Below are 24,717 nucleotides of genomic sequence, written 5' to 3' on the forward strand. Positions count from 1 at the left end.
ATGGCTCACTAACAGGTCATGGTGTCCTAGGCAGAGCCCTAGCAGAGTCCAGTCATCTGCTGTCCCGTCACGTTACACATGCCCAGCTCACCGGAAAGTCACTTGGTAGATAAAGCTGAGGAGCCACAGCTCCTGCACAGCTGGGGCCTGGTGACCACAGAGACAGCGAGACACGAAGAAAGCAGTCATGTGACTTGAGCCACGGGGACGGGACTGCAGCTCTGCAGATACAAGAGGGAAGGCCTGCTCACGATGCCCCTTGGGAGGAACTAGGCATCTGGGATTTAAAGAAAGAAGGGAAGACCCAAGGGTAGGGCTCCAAAACTCAGGCGATCAGAAAGCAAGCGCCTAGTATGATCCAGTCCCCCGGAAACCCGCCACCTCATCATTCCAGCAAATGCTGTGGCCACAAGGACATCAGCACTGAGTCCCAGACCAACGTTCCAAGATACACCAGGCGCTCACCCAGTGTCTGGGAGGTATAGGTGGACAGGTGCTCCAGGAGCACCCTTGGATGTTCTAATCTACCCGCCACCGAGACCTTCTGAAGAGGGTGCAGAATCCTAGAATACAAATTGAAAATTAAAGACAAGTTGATGGTATCTCAAAATTAAACCTGTCACATGAGAAAATTATAATCAAAATTGCCTCTGTGCTCCTGAAACCCTTCACTGTTAGGCGCATAAGATATACATATACATGTGTTTCTGCATATGCATATCAAAATCAAAAGGCAAAGCATATCAGTGGTTAATCATAAGATAATATAAAGAGAATGTGAAATGCAGTCTCACTCGTGCATTTGCCTATAAACACACGCCTCAGACTCTTGCAAATCACAGGGCCTCTCCAGCTACACAGCAAGGTGGTCCTCGTAGGTAAATCTGTGAAGGTTGAGTTTTGTTACATCCCTTGGGAACACATTTTTTTTTAAAGAAATCCACAGTCAGATATTTCTGAAAGTAAATAATCTTGCAATTCATTGTGTTTGGTAACAATAACTTTTTAAAATTACCAACACAACCCATATGAGTTACTTCCGGTACAAAATATTTTTTCTGGACACACTGTAATATTATGTAGGTGAGTGACTCCTAACTAGGGACGATTTTGCCCCCAGGGGACACGAGGCAAGGTCTGAAGACACTTCTGGCTGTCACATTGGGAAAGGGACAAGGATGGCCTCCTGGGAAGGAGCCAGGGAGACAGTGCACAGGACACCCTGCAACTCAGAGCCACCTGACCCTGGAGGTGAATGTGCCCAGGCTTAGAAGCCAGACTCAGATCACCACCATCAAGACGCACTGCTCGAGTCATGGTCACAACTTTAAGACACAAGAAGTGAGACATTGGGGGGAGATCTCCCTCCAGGGGCATCCTGCTTATGGTAAGGACAGCTGCTTCATATGACTTCACCATAAAACCCCTTAGAGCCCACCACCTGGCTTGCATCATACCTGCGGGCAGAGAGGCACTAGCAGAACACCAAGGGGCTGAGGGGACATTCACCCGAGACGCCCTTTAGTGAGCAGAGACCCCGGCCGACAGCTAACATCAAATCCAACAAGATTCCACAGAAGCTAACTTTTTACCATCTGGAACATAGAGTCCCATACGGGTGCATCCACCCGAGTCCACAGCATCAGAGCTGTGACGTGCGGTAATGCAATAATGTTATTTTTGAGATCTGTTACAGTATAAAATGTGCACACTCTCAGTCTTTAATATTAATAAGTCTTGTAACTAGCAGTTTCAAGCTCCGAATTCTTGAGCACAACTAGAAAGGGCACTTATCCTGAAAAATCTAATAAATTTACAGTTTTATATACTTCCTTCAATTGTAAAAGTCTTGTTCAATAAACTTTAAAATGCCACTATAGAGCAATAACACAGACAGTATAAACCCAGCCCTGGGAAAGCTGTGCAACCAGAAATTGTTCCCCTTTCTGCTAGAGCAATAAAGTTTTATATGTTTGAACTGACTGTAAAAAGGTTTGAATGTTGGCGACTGGGGAATAATCTGTCTTCTTTATAGTTATTATCATATTTCCCACAAGACCCCTTGGTCTGTGTCAATCCTTCTTGTATATGACACCTTTGTACTGTCAGCGAAAGCAAGTCGACTTTACTTTTTTTTTTTAACTATAGGACTTGTATCTGTTTTCCTTCAGATTACAGCTAACAGGAATAAATTATTTCTGACAAGCATCTATTGCAGCGTTTTACCAAATAAAGCCAGTTGTGAGCTGCTTCTCCAAGGGGGGGCTCCTCCCTTCTCTTCCCGCTCTTTCTTTCACTGATTCGAATGCAATTCAAGGCTGGTAAATTGGAGGGAATGCCAATAAAAAGGGATCTGCAGCAAGCTGCTCAAGGGCCGAGCCCGGAGAGCACGGTGGCTGGGTCCTTCTGGGTGGCACTGGTGTGGGGATGGGGTGGGGGAGAGCGCAGGAGGGGCCAGTGTGCCCCTCCCCACCTCTCACAGCACCTTTGGGCCTCAGCCTTAGCCAGGGGCCCATGACACAGCCAGCAGGGCAGTCACCCCAGCTGTCACTCGTACTTGGACTCACAGCCGCCGGGTCTCCTTGGCCGAGACGAGTTTAGGCTCATGAGAACAAGCACAGATCCATTTTGTACGTGTATGCGTGTGCGTGTGCATACGTGTTGGGGAGGCCCTTCCTCCTCCAGCCCCTGCACACAGCTCAACAACAGATATGGGGCCTCCCCAGCAACCCCGACCCACCAGCCAGCCACACCAAGTCTCCTCTCTTGCAAAGCCAAAAGGGCTCTCTGCCTTCCTCCTCTAAGCATAGCAGAGAAAAGACAGGAGTGAGTGGACGCTTGGAAACACCAGGACTTCTGAAGTCAGGAGACGTTTCATGGTTGGCTATCGATGGACTTGGCACAATTAGCTAATGTCTCTGCACACTGACTTGCCAACACCTCTCCCACAGAACAGGAGAGTCCCAGAACACAGGCACACACATCCAGCACATGCACAAGACATCCACAGCCACGTGACACACTTGTAAACACAACTCAGGTCAAGACGAGTCCCCCAAGGACAGCTGCTGTGCTGCCAATGGGTGAGGGTGCCCGCTGTCTGCAGGCACAGCAGCTCCACCCAGGGGAGGCGCCAGCCATGGGCCACTGCATTGACCCCAGGGGCTGAAGAAGGCCCGAGTTTGGGCTCACACCCGTGAACTCGGAGGTCCTCACCATGCCTGTCTACACTAGTGCAAGGCCGTGCACCACACAGTCTCCTGGCCCAAACATTCACTCTAGGCTACAATGGCAGATGTAAAGAAGTCCCCTCGCAGCTTGTGGTGGCAGGAGGGACAAGGAGCACAGCGTGCCCTTCCTCACCAGCCTCCAGAACAGAAGTGTCGCACCCCCATCACAAAGGGCACTCACCTGCTCCTCAGTGGTTCCCAGTGCAGCGCTTACTGGAAACCCGGACCCTAGCTGGAGATGAGAAGCCCCTCTTGGGCACCTGGTCTGTGCGGCCAGGGTTCACAATGACTTGATCTTCAGCAGGTTTCCGCTGTAGACCAGACGGCCTCAGGTTTGAGTCGTCTGTCACAGTACAGTTGATACACAGTACAGGAAGACCCCAAGCAGGGTGCAGCCTTCAGAACGGGTGCAGAGCAGACAACCCCACTAAAGGAGGGGGCCTCAGCCCAGTGGGCTATTCCAGCCCACAGACCCTATCCACTGCACAACTCTACCTAGAACAAAAAGGGCAGAGGAGTGAGCATCTGGCACTGACCTAGTGCTCCTGCCTCCGCGGCTCCTCAGTCACCATCACCACTGCCACTGGCGGAGCGCCTCCATCTGGACACCCAAAATGCTCCATGATGCCAATAGTGGAAAATTCCACACCGTGAACCTTGGCTCCATGAACACATCAGTAAAATAGTGTGCGCCATCGCCTACACCTACGTGTATGAGGGGCACAAGAAACATGGACGAATTTCACGTCTAGATCTGGGGTCCACTGGAACTCCATCATTGTTGGGGACAGTGAGAAGCAAGCTTGAAGGGGTGGCCAGGGACTGCAAACAGGACGAGGAGAGAGAAGCATTGCAGAGTGGGAGCAGAGCGCATGTCTGGGGAGACGAGGAGCCCCACTTTTTGGAAGGCTGAACCATGTGTGAGGAAGGAAAATGGGAGAAGAGGGCAGAGGGTCACGAGGGGCTGTCCCTGACCAGTGGCACATGCTGACCCGAGTCAGGACCAAGTCTCGGGATGCCATCCAGCCAAGGTCCTTCTACTCTCGTGGAAACACTGAGCCCCTGTGAGAGCAAAACATCAATCACAGGTGTGCAGGATGTGGACTGTCCTGTCGCTGGAGCAAGGACAGGGCCCTGCTGCCAGGTGGCATGGGCACCTGAGCCCTGGGCGGATGAGGTTGGGCTGAGGAACATCTGTGGTGTGCAGCTGCAGGCAGAGACCAGGAGGCCCCAAAGGCAGGGCTTGTGCCTCAGCGGGGCTTGGACAAGGGTGGACCTTCCTCAGGGGAGGACCGGCTTTGGTGCCTGTGCCTCCGCATGGGTGCTGCATGCTCCCTCTGACCCAGGGCCAACCTCATGCCAGCATTCAGCCAGGACAGGCCCCCTGGCGTCAGGTAGGGAGGGCGACGTGGGAACGCACAGAGAGCTGCTGGGAGACACCTGCCCTCCACCTCTCCGTGCACACCTGCAGGCTGGTTACTGACCACAGAATGATCAGAGTAACTCAGAGTAACATTTTGCCGTCTGCCTGATGTTTTACAGTCGGCTGCGTTTTGATGAGCTTGACGGTGAACCTTGCTAATAGTCTTACGCGAGGGCATTATCCTGGCGTCATGAATGAAGAAACCAAGGGGCTCGCTCGAGGCTGCGCAGCACTAATGGCCCGCCAGCCAGGGGGCCATCCGGGGTCCCTATCCACTGAGTCCCCATAATTTACCAAATGCTTGTCACGATCAGGGCAGGGCGGCCAGCCCCAGGACACCATGGTGGGTCATGGGGCCGGATACAAGCTTCTCACAGAACCTGGCCACACTGGATCCGGCACCCTCTCACCCTGGCTAGCTGGGTCCCTTCCACGGTCCCATCTGCTACAGGCCCTTCCCCTGGCAGCGTCCCTCTATCACCTGTGCAGCAGTTCTGTGCTGGACAAGCAGGTGACAAGGGTGGCCACGGCTCCTGCTGCAACAGGGTCATCCTTCTGTGGCCAGCAGAAAGCAGCCAGGGTGGTGGCAGGCACCTTGGGGTCATAAGGGACCACAAGTCTCCCCCTGCTCTGAGCAATTAAAGTGCTCCTGGACGTGCCCTCCCTGCGGCTCCCTGACCCACTCTCCTGGCACATTGAACCCCACGGCCACAGGTCCTGTGCCCCACAGAGGCTGCCAAGCTCTGATGTACAGGCTGCTAACGCAGCATTATTAAGAGCACGTCTGTCCCCGCTCCCCTGCGCGCACCGGCTTCCCTGCGGAGAAGCCATGCACGGCTCCCTCCGGGGACCCAGGGAGAGCCCTGGGACCACAGAGGGAAGTCGGCATGGCCAGGGTTAAGCACACCCTGCAAAGCTGTCTCTGTTCCGGTGTCGCGAGAGCCCATTACCTCCCGCCACATTACCTCATTCATTTCTTATGTGCGGATGGTTTATTTTCCCATGAGCACCCTGGCTCTCAGTATTAAGTCCCCTCCTTCGCCTCTATTTCTCTATCCATCACATTTAACACTCTGACAGTAACAGTCTATAATGTTTCTATTCTACAAAACCGCTCTGTCAACTCCAGGCTTCCAGAGCAGCAACTGAGGAAAATAAATAACATCAACGCCACGGACGACAGCATCACGCTCCCTTTCTGCTGGGCTTTTTCATTTTATATTATTCTACAAAGAGAGAAAAAAATAAAGGGGATGAGGGGCCGTGGGAGCAGAGTAGAGCATTCTCCTTCCCTCTCTGCAGACTCCCAGCCGGCCTGGAGGGACCGTCCAGCCGTGGCTCCCCTGCAGAGGGAGCACCGCTGCCCCTCTCCTGGGCCCCGGCCACCACCTCCTGGTGCCCATGGTGTCTTCACAGGGACTGACACAGGCCCAGCACTCCCTCCGCCCACTGCCAGGAGCACCGAGTGGGAGTGGTGCTCACTTATGGGCAGCCCCTGGCCACAGCCCTTGTTCAGGGGGAGGCTGCAGGGAAGAGACCCTGGGAGCCAGGAGGAGGAGGGAAGGGCTCCCTAGGGGGAACGGATCACCCTAGCCCCTGCCTCCGGTACCAGGCTCTCTCAAGGCTGCCTCCATTGCCATCGTTTCAGATGGGAATCTTTTACATACCTGTTATATTTCCACCTTCCTTCTTCTAGAAATGTCTACCCAGGACAGACATAGCCCTGGACATCATCTGGCCTCTTCTTCATGACTCAGGTCACTTATCATAACACTGCCACCTCACCCAGGCCGCTATGCACACCTGTGCCACCCTCACCCAGGCCACGCTGTGCCGGAGCGCCACGCCTGTTCTGTGTGGACCTGGGCGTGGGCTTCTCCAGTTCCCTGGTTTCTTCTTCAAGACTCTGCTGCCTTCTGAGGTTCTGAGATAGTGTGGTGCTACAGGGAACATGGGCTATGACTCACACTGTGGAAGCCAAGCCTGGCCATCTGTTGGCCACAGGACCCTGTTTCTGAGCCTCGGGCTGTGTCCTCATCTGTCAAATGCAAGGGTCACTTGCATTTAGGGGCAGATACCTCCATGCACTTAGGACAGTGTCTCCGTTGGCAAGTGCTCTGCAGATGGTGGTGACTGCCACGTGTATGCTCCGGCACAGGCCAGGAAATCAAATGATCACACAGTGAGACAGGAGGGAAGGGGCGTGAGGGGCGGCTGTGGGGTGCGCTGATGAGTCAGCCCCCAGGTGTGAGGACGTGGGCCTGTTTGGGTTGGAGACCCTAGATTAATGTGCTGACTCTCGGCAGCCTCAGCGGACGGCGGCAGGTGGACACTGAGCTCCCAGGGTGGGCGCAGCTGCAGAGACAAATTGGGGATACAGAAGGAGTAGGGGCCCAGGGGTCCAGTGAACAGCGGAAGGCCTCTCCCTGAAGATGGCAGAGGCCACCCTGCACTTGCTCCTATCCCAGCACAAGGCAGCTTCTCAGAGGGCAGGATGAGAGGCGCCCTGTGCAAAGCTTCTAAGTAGGAATGCTCTGTGCCTTGTCGCGTTCTTACCAACGCGACGGTGGTCTGACTCAGCTCTGGGCCCCAGAGCATCCGTCTGAATCTGCAGGCCTTCCACGGGGCCCCCATGGGCTCAACCTCTGCCCAGAGCTGTGGAGCTCTGTCCACCCGGGGGACAGAGCAAGGGACGTGCTGAGGACCCACACTGCAGGACAACAGGGACCAGGGAGCCTGACTCATGCGGTTCCGACTACACAAGGGAAGAACTGGACGCCTGCACACCTGAGGCCCTTCCACAAAGCTACAGAGAGGCACCTGTTCCGCCCCACGGGCCAGTCAGAAGAGTTCCAGAGGGACACAGCAGGTCTGGTGCCTGAAGGCAAGGAGGAGCTGTTCCCTAATACTGCACCACCACAGCCATCTAGCCGTCCAGGGAAGGGGCACTTCTGCTCTTGTGACCGCTATTTTTTTGGATAGGAGAAGAGAAGTCATTTCATTATTTTAAATTATCATAATTAATATAATGTAATGACATACTTCTTGACACCTTGATTTTTCTATTTTGGTGACAGAAAGGTGAAGGTGACCTCATGGCACCACCTGGCTAAAGGTGTCCCCTATTAATGTGATTTCCATGTAATTTCTTTCCAGCAAATCAGCAGAGATCTGTTATGTATAGAGAAGGTATTGGAGGGAAAAGGCGCGTGGGCTCAGTCCTTGTGTTCAAGGTTTAGAACGGCGAAGAGAGAGGGGCACGCGAGCAGATGGTCATCACTGACGGTGAAGAGCCTGGAAAGGATCAAAGTGCCAGCCTACACGCCAGGCGTTCTGCTGTAAGGACCCAGAACCCGGGTGGGGCGCGTGGCCTGGTGAACTCCAGGGCTCCCCCTAGGAAGGGCCCAGCTTCTGTAGCCTCAACCCAGGTTCAATCCGCTCTGCGGCCTGTGGCTGGGCAACGTGGGGCAAGTTGTTCCACGTATTTACCGGTCAGCATGTTGGGGACTGCACTGTGATACTTCTGAACAGGCTGGGGAAACGGCGGCCCGGACCTCTCGGGTTCTGCAGGCAGCATTAAAGGAGATGATGGGTCTGGAGTACTACAGCTGGAACACGACTGCTCACCTAACACAGCCATTATCATTACAATCCAGCACAAAATTCTAAGGTGACACGGTCCCCTCTCAGTACCAAGGAAACAGACATGGGAAAAATTAGGTGCCCTGCCCAGCATCACAAAGAACACAGCACACAAAACAAGTTCAGGTCACTCTGACCCAGAAACCCAAGTCCACTCCCACTGTCCATTTCTTTCTGGTCCACTGTTACTCAATAAACTCTGGTCTCCTGCCAGAGGACGGTCTGAGAACTAGTGAGCTCAGCTAGGAACTGGCTGAAGGCACAGCAAGCTCTAGCAGCCGGCTCTGGAGGGAGGTGAGCCACAGAGGCCAGGCCGGCAGCGAGGGCTGGGTACAGCCGGCGGGACTGGTGGCGTGCAGGCCCTGCCAGCAGAGGCCTGGGTTCCCTCCCCAGCTGAGGATCAAAGTCAACGAGGACAGCAAAGTCATTCCAGTGACCACTGAGCTGAAAGGTCCCTGGCCGTCTGAGAGCACAGTCCACGGCTGTCCCAATCCTGTCTTTCCTTGTTCCGTCAACACCAAACTATCCTCCCAGGCAATCGGGTCAGAGAACCCACAGAAGGACACGCGAGAAGACGATATCGGGTCTGGTTTGACCCACACAGGTGGCACCTCCTCCGCACCACCCGGAGAGCCCTGCCAACCCGACCATGTGGCATCCGTGACCACGCCCTCAGCCCCTGGGAACCAGCCATTGCTGGATTTCTCTGTGAGAGTGTCTCCAACATTTGAAGGACTCCAAGGACTTCAACGATCCTGCTGTCCACTTGGTCCTTCCCTTTGGCCTCCATATCCGGACAGCCACCCAGCCCCGTGAATCTCCCTTTAAAAGCCTCTCAAAATGTCAGATCCTGTTCACTCCCAAGGCACCATCCTCCTGCCCCACCCAGTCCTCTGTCTCCTGACTGGATCCCTCCTCAGCCTCCACTCTTGTCACCCCCACGTACCAGACCAAAGCCCTGGGAGCCTACGCAGCCCACGTCACCTGCCCTCCATGACTGTGGTCTCTGCTCACCGCAAGCCTGAACACCTGCTAGACAATCAGCACTGGACCGGGAACGGCAGCTGGACGGGCCTCGCTTTTCCTACGGGAGGCTGATCCCAACTTCCCAGTATACATCTCCCAACTTGACCTAAGCCACCATCTCACAGGACAGTCCCACAAGCAGACCCTGCACAAAGGAGCTGAGTGGCATGTGTTTGTGTGATGTGTTGAGGGCCATGTTCCTATTGTGGGTGCTCCGGAGCCAGCTCCTGGACCTCCCATGGGCTGTCAGAATTCTGCTAGCCCCTCCAGTTACACAGTACTCAGTTCCTGTCTCTGGAGAACATGGCCATCACGGGCACCACCTATGTCCAGGCCTGTCCTAAAAGACTGGGAGTGCCTCAAAGTGCCTGCAGCCCGTGCTGAAATGACTATGCTGAAAACAACAGGCCACGTGAGGCTCAGTGAGGGCCACAGGAGAGTGGACACAGGCCACGTGAGGTGCAGTGAGGGCCACAGGAGAGTGAAACAGGCCACGTGGGAGTAGTGAAGGCCACAGGAGAGTGAAGCAGGCCACGTGGGAGTAGTGAGGGCCACAGGAGAGTGGACACAGGCCACATGAGGTGCAGTGAGGGCCACAGGAGAGTGACACAGGCCACATGGGCACAGTGAAGGCCACAGGAGAGTGGACACAGGCCACATGAGGTGCAGTGAGGGCCACAGGAGAGTGGACACAGGCCACGTGAGGTGCAGTGAGGGCCACAGGAGAGTGAAACAGGCCACGTGGGAGTAGTGAAGGCCACAGGAGAGTGGACACAGGCCACATGAGGTGTAGTGAGGGCCACAGGAGAGTGGACACAGGCCACGTGAGGTGTAGTGAGGGCCACAGGAGAGTGAAACAGGCCACGTGGGTGCAGTGAGGGCCACAGGAGAGTGGACACAGGTCATGTGAGGTGCAGTGAGGGCCACAGGAGAATGAACACAGGCCACATGAGGCACAGTGAGGGCCACAGGAGAGTGGACACAAGTCACTGATGCGTAGTCAGGGCCATAGTAGAGTGGACACGGGCCACGTGAGGCATAGTAAGGACCACAGGAGAGTGGATACAGGCCATGTGAGGCATAATGAGGGCCACAGAAGAGTGGACATCACAGGCCACGTGAGGTGCAGTGAGAGCCACAAGAGAGTAAACACAGGTCACCTGAGGCACAGTGAGGGCCACAGGAGAGTGGACACAGGCCACGTGAGGCACAGTGAGGGCCACAGGAGAGTGGACACAGGCCACGTGGGCGCAGTGAGGGCCACAGAAGAGTGGACACAGTCCATGTGGGTGCAGTGAGGGCCACAGGAGAGTGGACACAGCCCACGTGGGCGCAGTGAGGGCCACAGGAGAGTGGACGCAGGGAAAGAAGAGCCAAGACTCGCCAGGGTGCCAGGCGAAGGCCCCCACCAGTGGAAGGAGCAGGCGTTTCCCGCGGGCACGGCAGCAGGAGCTTCCAGGGAAGAGAGAAGCTTCCGGTATCTGAGAAAGCAGGTTCAGGGACGGCAGGGGCTCCGTGTCGACATCACAGGCTTAGGGGACGGCGACAGCCCAGGCCGGGAGAGGTGGGCAGGGCTGGACCACGGCTCAGTGGCCACGCGTCAGCGTTCAGAGCTCACGCTGCAGACTTCGCCCGTGGTCCCCAATGGGGATGGGATTAGGATGCAGCAAGGAGGCCCAGAGGCCCAGGGCTCGGGGGGCGCCTGCCACTCCTTCTCTTCCACTCAGGAAGGCACACGGACTTCCAGTGAGTGAAAGGGACATTTTATGGTGATAATTTGGGTTGGTTTACGTTTTTAGATGACTTGCAAACCTCGATCACTGCAACACTTCACAGCCCATCAGGGCCCCACACCGAGATCCAGGACGGCAGCTCTGACCCGGAGCCGCCCCCGAGGGCTCGGAGAGGCGCGAAGGCAAGCACGTCCTGCCTGCCGAGCACGTCCCAGCAGCACAGGGACAGGGTGTGCAGCAGAGGGCAGAGAGGCCAGCGCAGGCCAGGACAGCCCAGTTTTCACGGCCCCACCTCTGCTCTGCCCCTGCTCTGCCAAGCCAGGCAGCTCAGGTGGAGGCCAAGGGGCCATGGTGAAGCAGGGAAGGGCAGGAGTCAGGCCCCTCCCTGAGGCAGGCCACAAACCTGTCGCCCTTGGCCATGAAGCACTGCCGGGCTGTCCTGCGGCCACCAGACCCCCAGCTCCGGCGTCTCCGGCCAGACCTGCCTCGGGGCTCTTGCAGGTGCTGCAGCGCCAGCACTGCGCCCCACCGCTCAGCAGGCACGGGGCCCACCCCAGGATCAGGTGCACGCCATGTGCTTCCCGCCTCCAGTCCTCCCAGAGGTAAGCAGGGCAGCAGAGCCAAGGGGCAGCCAGCACCGCTCCAGATCCGTCCTGCCGGCGCCAGCCGCTCAAACTTGGCACGACAAGTGGCCCCACGCCTCTCCTGCACAGGCCTCCGGGACACTCACCACACGGTCCCTCCCACAGGCACTCCCTGGGGAGCAGCGCAGGTGGGCCGAGCTCACAGAGGCCTGGGCAGTGGCAGAGAACCCGCTGGGTTTGGCATTAAGTCCATGTCCCTAGGCAGGTGCCCTCAGCCCTTAAGCCTAGATTTTTTAAGTGCAATTAGAACCTGACAAAAATCTGACAAAAATGCCCCCTTGGAAGGGTGGCTGTGAAGAGCAGGTAGCTCAAGTTCCTGAAAGCCGTTTTTATTTTGGCACAATTTCCAACAGGCACCACACTCACAGGACCACCCACATCTACACCACACTCGGCCCCACCCTGCCCCATTCACCTGTTCCCACTCACACCTGGCCTCCAAGATGACCACTTGTGTTCACTGCTTGTTTATCTCTCCTGTGTTTCTTGAAAGGGGCCTCTAAGTGCGTTATCACCAACCTCAGGGGGAAGGAGGAGAGGCAGGGCACTGCTATCTGTAGGTGGCTCCCCCAGGCACCTGCCCAGACCCACAGGCCACAGGGCCCACTTCCTGCACTCACTGGCCCATTGAGCCAGCAGTTGTCAGGGCCTGCAGGGCTCGCAGCTCGTGAAGCGCACCCAGACAGAGGCACCTACGGCACGCTTGGGCGTCCGCTGCCCTCAAGCACCTGCACCCTGGCCTTCCCGCCGTCACCTCTGTCCAGCATGAGCCTGTGGCCAGCAGCTGTGTGCACCTTGGTGTCCCCGCAGGGCCTGTGGTGCACACAGTTTGGATGGGAGATGAGCAAACACACCACCGTGAGCTGCTCACTGGCAAGGGTCCGCTGGAGAGCAGTGCAGCTGCCCGTCAGGCTCCTGGGTCTGGCAGGCCTCGCCCAGCCCTGGAGGAGAGCCAAGCTCCCTGCAGGGTCGCTGGGGAGGGGAGGCCAGGGGGACCCACAGAGTGGGTCTCTAGGCTCTTGCCTGGCCAGCGGGATGGTAGAGCAGGAAGGCGCTGGGTGGGAGGTGAGGACACCTGGAACAGGGGGACTCTGGCAAGGAGTCCCAGTCCCTCCAGGGAGTGCTCGGTGCACTGTTCCCTGGTCTGGTTGATGCCGGTCAGGACGTGAGACTCCGCAAGCTCCTCTGGCTTCGAGATCCATCCGGGGTCGCTTGGCAACACATCCCTGAGGTGCCCTTCGGAGACCCTGCAGTGGCAGCATCCCTCCCACCTGGGCACTGAGGGCGCTGTGACCTGAACTGCTGTGTCGGGTGGCCTTGTGTGTCTCCACGGCTTCATCCATAACATGGGGTCTGCGGCTTGTGGCTACTGATGAGAATCAAGTGGCCTAGCACACGTCAGACCCAGGAGTGCCACAAAAGCAAGACGCACTGCTGCTACCACGGGATCAGCTCTCCAATTAAACCAAATAAAACAGCAAAGTGTCCTTTTCCAAATGCTGGTCTCTGATCACACACTCTGCAGTCACTTCCCAACTCGAGACAGACCTTTCCGGCCTCTTTCATAGCAGGACTGACGACCACCTTCAAAAAATAAATGTCAAAGGCCCATTCCAAGCACAAGCAGACGACCTCGGTTCCCTGCCCACCACACCCCTGGCGCTCGTCAGTCCTCCCTGGGATCCAGCTTCCTTCCCACAGCCCCGCCTCTCCAAGCCCAGCCCCCATCCGAGGAGGGAGATGATAACCCATAATGAAAACCTGCGGCCTGCAGACACCAGAGAGCGAGCGCGCAGAGGGCGGCCGAGGAGTCGGTCAGGATGCGTGTAATCAGAAGGGTTATCTAATGCGAGCTTCATTCTAATTGAGTCAGTACCATATGTCACCCCGCAATAACATCGCGAGCAGCATGCAACTGAATACATATTTAATTCACATAATGGGTACAGCAGTAGAAGTAATCAAGGCAGTTTGCCATAAGCCATAAAGAAATGTAGCTTGTTCCTATCAAGAAACATTTGGCACTTAGGGAGAGAACGGCATCACCAGGGAGAGGAACTGCACTTCGGCAGGCGCGGAGGGGAGGGCGCGTGGGGGGCGGCGCAGGGGCGCACCGAGAGACTCCAGCTGCACACGTCCCCGTGGTGCAAGTCAGCGCAGGGATCCGGTCAGCGGGTCAGCTGGTCGCCGGCCACCGCGACGCAATCCGCAGTAGCGGATTCACTGGCCCGGCCTGGCCCTTCCCTGTCCCTCTTGGCCCAGCCCACATCCCAGAAGCAGCTATGGAGGGTTGAGGAGGGTTTTTCCACGTCTCTTCATCTGGATTGGCATCTGACAGAAACCTGCTCACCCATTCCCTTCATTTCCTCCCTCAAGGAGATGATTAATACGGCTGGGCACTGCTCATCAATATCTTTGGACAGATCAACTGGAGTTTTCATTAAACCCATATTAATGTCCTAGATACACAGCTGTGGACAGGTTATTCTAAAAAAAAGAAAAAAGAAAAAAAAGGTGGGGGTGGGGGAGGGAAGAAGAAAAGAAAGAAAGAGGGAAAATGGGAAGAAGGAGACCCTCGGCTCGGTCAGCTACAGGCTGGAGTCAGCAGGAGCCCAGCCCCTTCCCTCATAGAGCTTCTCCCAACACTTGTGATGTATATTTCATGAGGATAAACAAACATTCATTTCACTTTAGGAAGGTGTTTGCTGTAATGTATTGTCAGCGCACCCAGCAATGAGGGGACATTAATTTCAATTCTGGTGTTTAAACACTTTGGCGAGCCCCAATTACTCATTCCCAGCTCAATATCAGGAGCCCCCGAGGAAGGTCGTGGGCTCTACAGGGGGCCAGCAAGAGGAGGCGGCCCACCCTCCAGCCAGGAGGAGAGCAGAGGAGGGGGACTGCGGCCCACAGAGGGTGGCAGGAAGGGCCTCTTCAGGGGACTCCCTCTTGCACCCCAGGGTACAGACCCAAGTCCAGAAGACTTGAGGATTCCAACCACGCAATGAAGAAGAGCAAAACGGAGTCTCCTAGGAAGGGCGCCGAGGGGGAGAAGAGGAGAACAGGCGGTCCTGCATCCTGTAGGACGGCTCTGCAGGCGGCATGGTCAGATCTTGAAGCAGATCTGAGAGAGGCCGTGGTCTGGTGCAGCTGGAGTCCCCCTCTGGTGGCAGTTCCCAGGTCCCTGCGGCTCATGAGAGAGTAGGTGGAAGTCTGTCCCGCAAGGGATCTGGGCTGGGGTCCTGTGAGAGGAGGCGGGGAGCTCTGCAGAGCCAGCTCCACCCTCTGTGGCACCTCAGCCTCAGCTGGGACTTTTTAGCAATGTGCTAACCTCTCTTCTAAGCCCTTATCGTCTCCATATACACAAACACACCAGAAAATCTGCTTCCAGGAGCTGACTAGCACAACCTTTACACACCAGTGCAAAGGACTACCTGAACAGTCGTCTAACAAGCTGTTGAGTGCTTCAAGGATACAGCTTAAGTAAGGTTGAGGACACTGGGGTGGACAGACAGCAGAGGCACAGCATTAGGAGGAGGGGTGGTGAGCTGGGAGGGCAGCTGCCCTCCAAGGCCTTGCCAACAAAGATCAGTCCCTAGAGAGCACCACAGGGGCCATGGGAAGAGCCCAGGGGACATCAGCATGCAAGAATTCAAACAGGTCCCCAGAGCAGAGCAGTGGGGACTTGTGAGACCCAAAAATGTGAAGTTGATAAAAAGAAGACCCTCTTGGTGCTTACTAAAGGCGCTTCTTTTCTAAGTGAGCGCTAAGTCCACTGTCTCCCCATAGAGGTTTCTCAAGATCGCAGAACTAGGTCGTGGAAGCTGCTACAGGTGAGGGTTGCTGCACAGTGCTCACCTCAAGTTGTCAGTGAGACAGAACATGCACGAGACCCTGGGACGACTCGGGCTTCATTCGGATGTGCCCTGAGAACGCCTGTCGTCACACCAGCAGGCACTGTGCAGCACTTACCCACACAAGCCGACCACGGGCTCGGAGGCTGACATCTTCTGCACCAGCTGACAAACAGCTGTGCCTCTGCCCACCTCTCCACCTCCAGGTGCAGCCCTCCCTGCTCCACCCTCTCCTCTGTGCTCCCCTGGACCCAGCAGCTGGGGCATTAGCACCTCGCATGCAGACAGTGGTCTTGAGAACCACTCTGACTGGTGCCCATCTGGTTCTTGAGAAGTACTTCAAATATCACTTTTGCACCCAGAGTTAGGGAAGGCTACACGTGGCTCATTTGTTGGAGCCGAGGATGGACCTGGCTGTGCCTAAGAGACCAGGAAGTTCAGCGGCACCCCTATTTCTCCACTGGCTCACCTCTGTGCACCCCAGGAGGTCACCCCCAGCTCTAGGGAGGTAGCAGGGCCTGAGCAGCTGCCGGGCAGCCCGGCCCTTGCTTTCTGCCCTCTGTCGCCTTGACCCAGGCTTCTTCCTGTGGCAGCCCAGGAAGTCCCATAGTCCAGCTGTTCTTGGGGCCCCACTGCTGCACTTGCCTGTCCTCACCCTGCCCAAGTGCCACCAGCCAGACACTCCCAGGAAGCCACACCAGGTACAGACGACAGGGACAGAGAAGTCTGGGAAGCCCCGACCTCTGCCAGCAGAACCTCTGCTACCGTGCTGAGTGTCTCCCAGAAGGGCATGTGCTGGGACCTTCACTGCCACAGTGTGGGGGTGGGCCTGGGGTGTCGGACACCAGGTGGGCCTTCATGCATAGACGATGCCTCTCATGAGCATGGGCTAACCCTCCCAGGAGTTCGGCACCCCTTCCTCTGGCACACGCATGCCCTCCCTTCTGCATGCTGCACCCCTTGCTTTTCCACTACCCCCCACATCACACCGTGGTATGAAAGCCACCTCCAGATTCAGCTGCCCAATCATGGACATCCAAGCCTTCAGTAACATGAGATAAAAAATCTCCTTTTCTTTATAAATGGTCTCTTCTCAGGTGTTCTGTTATGGCAACAGAAAATGAACCCACACACTGGAAAATTAGTGAATGTTCAGAGACAGGTCCAAAAGCCTGCAGGTGTTAGATAGCACACACGGGTTCCAGGTGACCTGACACTTTGATCCAAAAAAAGTATCATGGTCATCACCGTCATAACAGGAGCGCCAGTTAGTGAGCACCTCACCCGGTTAGGGGTTTGCAGGTATCCTCCTGCGAGCCTCACCAGTTCCCTGACCTGCAGGTGGCCTCCTCTTTACAGGTGAGGAGATGGAGTCCTGGAGGCATCAGCAACGCGGGGGAGCTGGGTGGCAGGGGTCTGAGGCAGGACCTGAGCTCAGTCCTCTCTGAGGGGCTGCACTATGCAGGCTTGCCTGGGAGAGGGTTTCTGGCCGTCCCCAACAGGAGGCTGGGGGAGCATGGTCTGAGGTCAGAAGGGCCACCGTCCCTGCAGTGGGAGGCGGACTTCCTCTCGCCAACCGCAGGACTCCTGAAAACGGGGTCACACCTGCCCCAGTAGCTGAGAACGCCCTGACCTGTTGCTCGTGGAGCAGGTTTTCAGGGAACATTTGGTCTCCCCTTATTTCCAGACGCCCTGTTCGTTTGCAGGGAAGCAGACCCACTCTGTTCCTGGCTGTAAAGGAAGGAGGGGAGGACAGGGCCTGGCTTGGACAGGATGGGGAGGTGACCTCAGGCGCCCCCCCCCCCCAGGAGGCTGGCTCTGCATCCCTTCCTCAGGAAGCATGAAGGTGTCCCCAGTTCCTAGGTGAGATGAGCCCCTCCTATCTGGAACAGGCGATAAGCCCCTGCTGTGCTATTCTTGTGGGCTAAAGTCTGTTTTTCATGAAAACAGAACTAAGAATAAAAGCAACAATAGTGCAGAGAGAGGAGGAAAATCCATTCTCCTCTCCCAGGAGCAGCCATGACAGCAGAGAGCCTTGGAGGAGAGCCTGCAGCCAAGTGTGGATACACTGATGAGCCTCTGGCATTATTTGGGCCTCTCCTAACAGACAGAGCTCAGCTCTGCACTCAGGATGGGGTCCTATCACAGACGGCCCTCCGTCCCTGAGGAAGTCCTCAACCTCTCTGAGACTGCTTCTCAAGCAGCAACTGGCTTAGCAATTTAAATCCATTGCTAGGGTGGGGTGAGGACCACATGAATCCCTGCGTCCAAGGTGGACTCCCTGCACTTCTCACTGAGGCTCCGACACAGGCCTGAGCAGCTCAACTGGGAAAGGCCATTGTGGTCTAGGTGCTCACCACCTCCTGGGTGTGAGGAGCGGCCAAGAGGAGCCCACGCTGCAAGTGCGACTGCAGGGGACCAAGTGTCACCATCTGGCAAGGTGCCCATGCAAGGGGGCAGGAGGACTGTCCTGGGAGCTTGAGTCTCGCCTAGAAGTGATTCCTGAAGCCTAGGGTAATGATTCCCTTTCCACTCCGACTGTCCTTGGGATGCAACACCCACAACATCTTCATGTCCACGTACACATGGGTCCCTCAGGCCTATGGATCGAGCAAACCTGGAGGAATACCTAAAGACAGGTTTCCCAAGAACAAAGGAGGTCTGGGGTCAGAGAAGTGTCCTGGTCCGCCCTGACCACGCGGGGTCCTCACCTTCAGTGTCTGTCCATTCTGACACCAAAATTCTTAATGCATTTTTTTAAACCTACGTGTCAAAACTCAGGAAAGGCAGTAACACATGGATTTCCCTTCTTCTCAATTTTTCAGAATTCATACAGCATAAGGTATCAAAGAGTAAAGCCTTCTTTTATTCCTGCAAGGTTTAAGTATCAAACAGCTCGAGCCATGATGATCATGTGGTGATAATGCTGTCTGCCAAAGACAGGCGAGATCTTCCCAGACTTCTCTGCAAAGCACAAGCTGTGAGGGCAAGGCCCAGGGTGACTCGGGACATGGCCCTAGGTGACTTCCTGCTCGAGCACAGGAACCTGAAGGATGACCAGAAGTCAGAGAGCCAACACCCCCTCAAAACTGAAAGGAAGGGGTGTCCGCAGCAGCAGCCCGAGCACCTATGGGAAATGAAGCCTGGCCTCACTGCAGGGCTCCTGGGCCGGGCTCAGCGGCCTCCAGCAGCCCAGCAGGGACGGTCCACCCTGGTGAGGGCACACCCATGTGTGTGGGCAGGTGGGGCCCTGGCTCCTGATGGCCTGATGACGTGAAACAGCAGAAAGACTAGATTCCCCTCTGGTGACCTTTATCTGAAGCCCAGGCCACCCCCCCCACGCGGTCCACCGCCTCCCTCGCTGTCTGACACCGTCCACACAGTCCCCGTGGAACCCTCCGCCTGCGCGAGCCTCGGTCCTAGCATCGACGACACAGGGAGGACAAGGGCATGGACCCTAGCTGCCCGAGGAGTGCAGGTGAGGCGGAAGGTGGGGTGAGGTGCCTGCGGGAAGGGGCTCTGTCTCCTTGGGACACTCTCTACCTGGCACATTCCTGGAGGTCCCTTCTCTGTGAGCTTGGAGCAGGACTCCTGCCACAGGGCAGCCTGACAGGTGACCAGCCAGCGTCAAGGCACAGAGCTGCCCACCCCTAGGAAACGGCTCAGACTGCCGGCGAAGGCGGGTTGCTGCAACGTGGGCTGTGACCACCGCAGCAGCTGCGTTGTCAGCCACAGTGTGACGACGGCGGGCAGGCCACGCCCTGGAGCCTTCCGCTCCCCACTTTCTTCCTCAAGGCACTCGGTGAGCTGCTCTGCCCATCGCAACTCAGCTGGGTTCGGAGCAGGTGGGCAGACAGGACAACGAGGACCGGCCTGCAGCTGCCAGCGCAGCTGTGCTGGCCACGGTGCCCTCGTGGGGCGGGAAGGCGGGAGGCAAGCCAGGGAGGAGGCTCGGACTCCAGTTCAGGGGTCCAGCGACGGCTCACCCATGGGGACTGGGTGTTGACTGGACCATGTCCTGGAGCACGCTGGCCTGGCCATCCTTCAGCAGCAGGAGGAAGGAAGTGCGACTCGCACAGCAGGAAGACGGGGCAGACCTGGGACTAGTCATCCTTAGGGCCTGTGATGACGTCATGTGATTAGGCTGAAGGTCTAGTTCATGGCGCACTTAGAGATGACAAGAAGAGCAACGGATGAATGAGTAGGAGTCACGAGTCCTAAAATGCAAGTTCCTTGAAGTTAGAACTTTCTATTTTGCTGTGTGCATTGATGTATTCGAAGCACCAAGAACAGCATCCAGCCCCTCGTAGATGTGCAGTAAGCATTTATTCAAGCAATGGGTGGATAGATGGATGGGTGGTAGGTCTCTCCCTGGGGTCAGGAAAAGCTGTACAGAAGTCACACTTAGCCAGGCAGGGTGTGCAGGCAGGAGGATCGGTTCAGCCCCGGCCTGCTTGGGTAGCACAGCAAGATCCCATCTCAAAAACAAACAAAAAGCAACAGAAAACCACATACTTATTTCTAAATACCAGCAAAGAAAAGTGGTGAATCCAAGATCCAACTTAGGTGCCTGTTCTCCTACCAATTCAGAATAACCAGGGGGCCTGTCTGAACTAACGATAGTACATTAAAGGGAATTCTACTCCACTTCTTCCCATCAGGTCTGCAACATCCTTGGCATATCACATCTGTTTTAATAAATCTGTGGGAAAGTTATGTAATTATAATTATGTTGCTATTATGTGTAAATTATGTTTTAATACAAGACATTAACACATTTTTATTGAGCATTTACAGCACACACCAAGAAAATCCTTAGAGGTGCTATTTTGCTTTTTTGAATTCCTGAATATTCCCTCTGAATTCTTCTTTTTATTATTAAGTTTCTGTATTTCTAGATAAATATTTTTGCCAGTAAAATAAAGGTAAGTTGGAATCCCCCAGGACAACAGATCAAACCATTAATAACAGAGTTTAAATTACTTTGTGTCTATTTTTTAAATGTTATTATTATTATTATTAGTAGTAGTAGTAGTAGTAGTAGTAGTAGTAGTAGTAGGGATTGAACTTGGGGGCATTCAACCTCTGAGCCACATCCCCAGCCCTATTTTGTATTCTATTTAGAGATAGGGTCTCACTGAGTTGCTTACCTCGCAGTTACTGAGGCTGGCTTCGAACTCGTGATCCTCCTGTCTCAGCCTCCTGAGCTGCTAGGATTACAGCTGTACACCATTGTGCCCAGCAAATGCTATTTTTTTTTTGCAACTGATTTTTCTTTTCCTCTCTATACACACACGTTCATGTTCATATGTGGCGTAGGTGTATATATCACACACACACACACACGACTTCACTATTACCTGACCACTAAGAGAACGTGACTAGCTTTCTTTTCCCTGGTTCTCGGGGTGTAATTTTTATTATAAGGAAGATGTACAAATAAAATGGCTAGGCTCGCACATAGTAGGTGCTCTGTAAATGTGAATGGGGTTATAAATGAAGGCTGAGCATGGGAATGGGTGTGCTCGGCCTAGGGAGGTGAGGACGAGGCTGAACTGCGATGACCCCCGGGCCTGGGGCAGCGCAGCAGCAGGACGGCTCACGTGGCGTCCACAGGCGGCCAGGCAGGTCTCATCAGGAGAAAAAAGAAGGCTGCTCGATGTGCGCAGGGCCCGGTGGCTGTTCTGTCAAATACTAGTCTCGAAGCCTCCCTGAGGTCAGAAGATGGCTCTGCGGTCTTTCCACCTGTCTCTATACCTAGGCGCCATCCGCCATCCCAGGACAGCACGGGCATGGCAGGGCCACCAGGTAGGAGTTGGGTCCCTCCTGAACCTGTGTTTCCAAGTCGTGAAGGTCTCTTCTCTCAGATATTCCAAGACCAGCTTACGGTTTGCCTTCCAAAGGAACGAGGCAGGCAGGGATGAGGCCCATCGGCTGGACGGTCCTCTGGCATTTACTTTGTTCGCAATGAAGTTCTAGGTCCTTGTGAAGCACCCTGGGTCTGGTCACAGCCGCTCCTGCTCCCACTGGACCAAGCAGGCCCAGCCCCAGCCACACATGGGCAGAGGCCCTCCACGCAGGCAGGCTGATGGGTCTGCTCTGCTCTCACTCTGCACAGCCAGAAGGGTCTTAGGTGGTCTCTGGCACTGCCCACCACACCCTCCATACCAAGACTGGACCAACTGCAAGTGGGGGACCTGCAACCTCTGTCCATGGCTGAACTCCCCAGAGCCTCGAACTCCACGTCTATAAGATGAGATAGGTGCTTGCCTACAAACCCACTTCCCAGGGTGGTTCTGAGGTTCACATGAGAACATAAACATAGGTGCAAACCTCCAGTACTGCTCGTGGGGGTGACCGACCTCTAGGTCACTTAGGATCTGTCTTTCAGTCACTCAGACAATGCTGGATGAGCGCAGCCTGCTTTTGACTTTTTCTTAAGAAGCAACATCAGGTCTCGGATCCAAGGACCTTGCATTTGCTGTTTCTGGTGACAATGATGATCTCAGATTGCGAGTTTGTAAATGGAAGGCCAATGGGGGACAGGAGCCGGAGACTGCTCACCCTGCATGTCACAGCCTGTGTTCTAAGGAGCCTTTCTACTGTCCCTGTGTCCTGCTGAGGTTCCCAGGCCCCCAGTGGCCCCCGCAGGGCTCGGGGCAGCAGATGGTTTCTGTGGACCTCTGTCCTTCCCAATTGTGCACCAGTGCAAAGTGCCCCCCTCCTGAGGGATCCCCCTCGTCACTCACCACCTGAGTCAAGCCTTCACCCTCTCAGCCGGGCCAAGGAGGCGGATCACTTGATGTGGTTAATTAGGTGTGGGAGACCCTGTGTAAGCTGTTGGGGAGGCGGAGCGCGAGGAGAACCTATGGATGGGTTACATTTGTTGGCCAGCCATTCTCATAACACTGGTCTTGACACAGGAAGGTACAAGCGAATGTGAATTCAGTGTCCCCACCCCCCAAGGGTGTGAGGACAATTTCCTTACCCTGACTTCTCTGCAGTCTAGGTCCATCTAAATGAAAATGGCCCCTTAGAGCTCCTGCTTCTGCCTGGGGAAGGTCTGCCTTGGAACTCCAGGCATCTGATCAACAGATGTCCACATTCACCACTGTCCACAGCCACCCTGCAGACCCAGGACGGAGAAGGGCCCTGGCCACCAGACACATGAATAGGATCAACAGCTTCTTCACTCATCAGAAATGCAATCTCCCATGCACAGAGGGCTACAGCACGAAACTGTTTTCTTTCATTGCTAACTGAATATGTTTGGTGATCCAGCATCATGCAGATAGAGACACAGAGCCACAAAGGATCAGCCTCTCATGCTGGCTGTGGCAGGCACAAAGCACTGGGCGGATGGAGCATGGCTGGCCACGGGGATGTGCAGAAGACGCGGACCCCGGGCTGGGTTCATAACATACCTCTATGTTCCGATAAAGGGTCCCCTTGCCCGATGCAAACCGGTGAATTTATGCAAATGAATTTTAGGCCCCACCCTCCACCCACCGGCTCTTTCCAGCCCACAGTCCTGCTGCACATGCAGGACCACGTTGCCCCGGAGGGGCTCACCTGTACACAGACGTGGGGGGTGCACTGTCGGGTACGCCCTCCGCACGAGGGAACGGGTAATGGCACATTTTGAGAATTAAATGGCGATTCCATGTGAACTGCCTCCTGACTCCCTCTGCCTTCTCTCCACAACGTGGTCCTGAGTCTCGCACCTACTCCACACTCGTCGCCCAGACCCTGCCCACTCTCCTCAGTGCCACTCATTCACTGAATCAGTCCTTGTCTCCCCCTCCACTGCCATTTCTGGGTATCCCTCCCTGGCCCACTTCCTTATCCCCCCCCCACCTCCTCTCTCTGAAGTCAGCCCTAATTAGCATGAACCCCAAACCACGGCTTTTTGCTCGGAAACAGCATTGCACTTTTAATCCATGACACATAATCGTCAACTCCATTGAACATCTTCATCTGCGGTCGATGTATTTCAGCCTTTTCTTTTAGAAACTGGAAGTTCCACTGGGGCAGAGATGCGTCTTTCCCCTTCTCCTGAACTGTGAGTGGTGCAGACAGAGGCGCTGAGCCCTGCAGAGCACCTGTGCCTGGAGGATCCACACCGTGGGAACCACGGGAATGGCTGTATGTCAGCCGGGAGAGGAGAAGCCCGGCCGGAACCCTAACGTGGAGTCCAAGCAGGTGTAGCCGTGATGACGAGGCCCACCTGTCTGTGCAAGAAGAAAAGCTGCCAACACTTCTGCTGGATCCACTTCTGCTGGATCCACTTCTGCTGGATCCACTTCTGCCGGATCCACTTCAGGCCTGGTGCTGGAGCAGAGCACTGGGCGGGAGCTTGGCGTCTGCAGCGTCTGGGCTCCGGGCTGAGCTGCCCACCCTCCCCCATGGGCGCTCCCACCTGTCCCTAGTTCCAGCCCAACTCCAGCTGCCTGTTCAGGGCAGGCTCTGAACTAGGAATCAAGGCAGAACCCAGCCATTTGGACTGGCAAATATCACGTGGAGCCCCAGAGATATCCCCAGCCAGACTGCCTGGTGGGGGCATGAGGATCACAACGCCCCTCCTGCCTCATGCCCGTCCTTGCAGAGGCCCTTCCTTCCGGCTTCCCTCTATCACAGGCTCGAGACTGGGGCGCGGAGCCTGATCCCACCAGCCGCACACAGGTGCACACAAGGCGACCTGCGAGGACACAGGCTCCACCTGCAGCTGTGGTGGGGTGTGACAGACTGCACAGACCCACCCGAGGCAGCGTGGAAACCAGGCCCCATCCACGGGGCTCCGCCTGACAGTCTGTCCAGGCTGGTGCAGGGGGATGCAGGGCCAAGAAGCCTGAAGTCTGTGATTGGTGTGGCTCCTGATGACAGTGCTAGTGCTCCACAGGAGCAACAGCTGTCAACAGGCACATGTGGCCACAAGGCAGGACATGACAGGAAAAGCCAGTGAGGTGCCGGGTGCTCGGAACAGTGGGCAGGGAGAAACACTGTGTCAGATGGGCCCAAAGTGCCACCTGCGCAGCCTGCTCTGGTGGGGAAGGGGGTGGAGCTGTCAGGCGGAGCCTCCACCCCCAGGCAGGAGCCCCCCCACACCAGGCAGGAGCCCCCGCCACCAGGTAGGAGCACCCCGCCACCAGGCAGGAGCCCCCCCCC

The 24,717-nt window shown here is 55.8% G+C and overlaps 1 protein-coding gene across 4 annotated transcripts in view; it reads right to left on the minus strand.

Annotated features, from left to right (window-relative positions):
• Pbx1 (PBX homeobox 1) overlaps positions 1-24,717 on the minus strand; it is a 230,834-nt gene that overhangs the window by 116,156 nt on the left and 89,961 nt on the right. The window contains exon 1 of one of the 4 annotated variants that reach the window (XM_048810105.1): positions 6,321-6,712. The exons of the other annotated variants lie outside the window; for them this stretch is intronic. The gene's annotated coding sequence lies outside the window, so the exon portion shown is untranslated. Of the gene's footprint in view, positions 1-6,320; positions 6,713-24,717 lie in introns of those variants that run through there. 4 annotated transcript variants of the gene reach the window in all.

The sequence above is a fragment of the Marmota marmota genome, unplaced genomic scaffold (genome assembly GCF_001458135.2).
Source record: "Marmota marmota marmota unplaced genomic scaffold, marMar, whole genome shotgun sequence".
In the NCBI taxonomy this organism is placed as follows: Eukaryota; Metazoa; Chordata; class Mammalia; order Rodentia; family Sciuridae; genus Marmota; species Marmota marmota.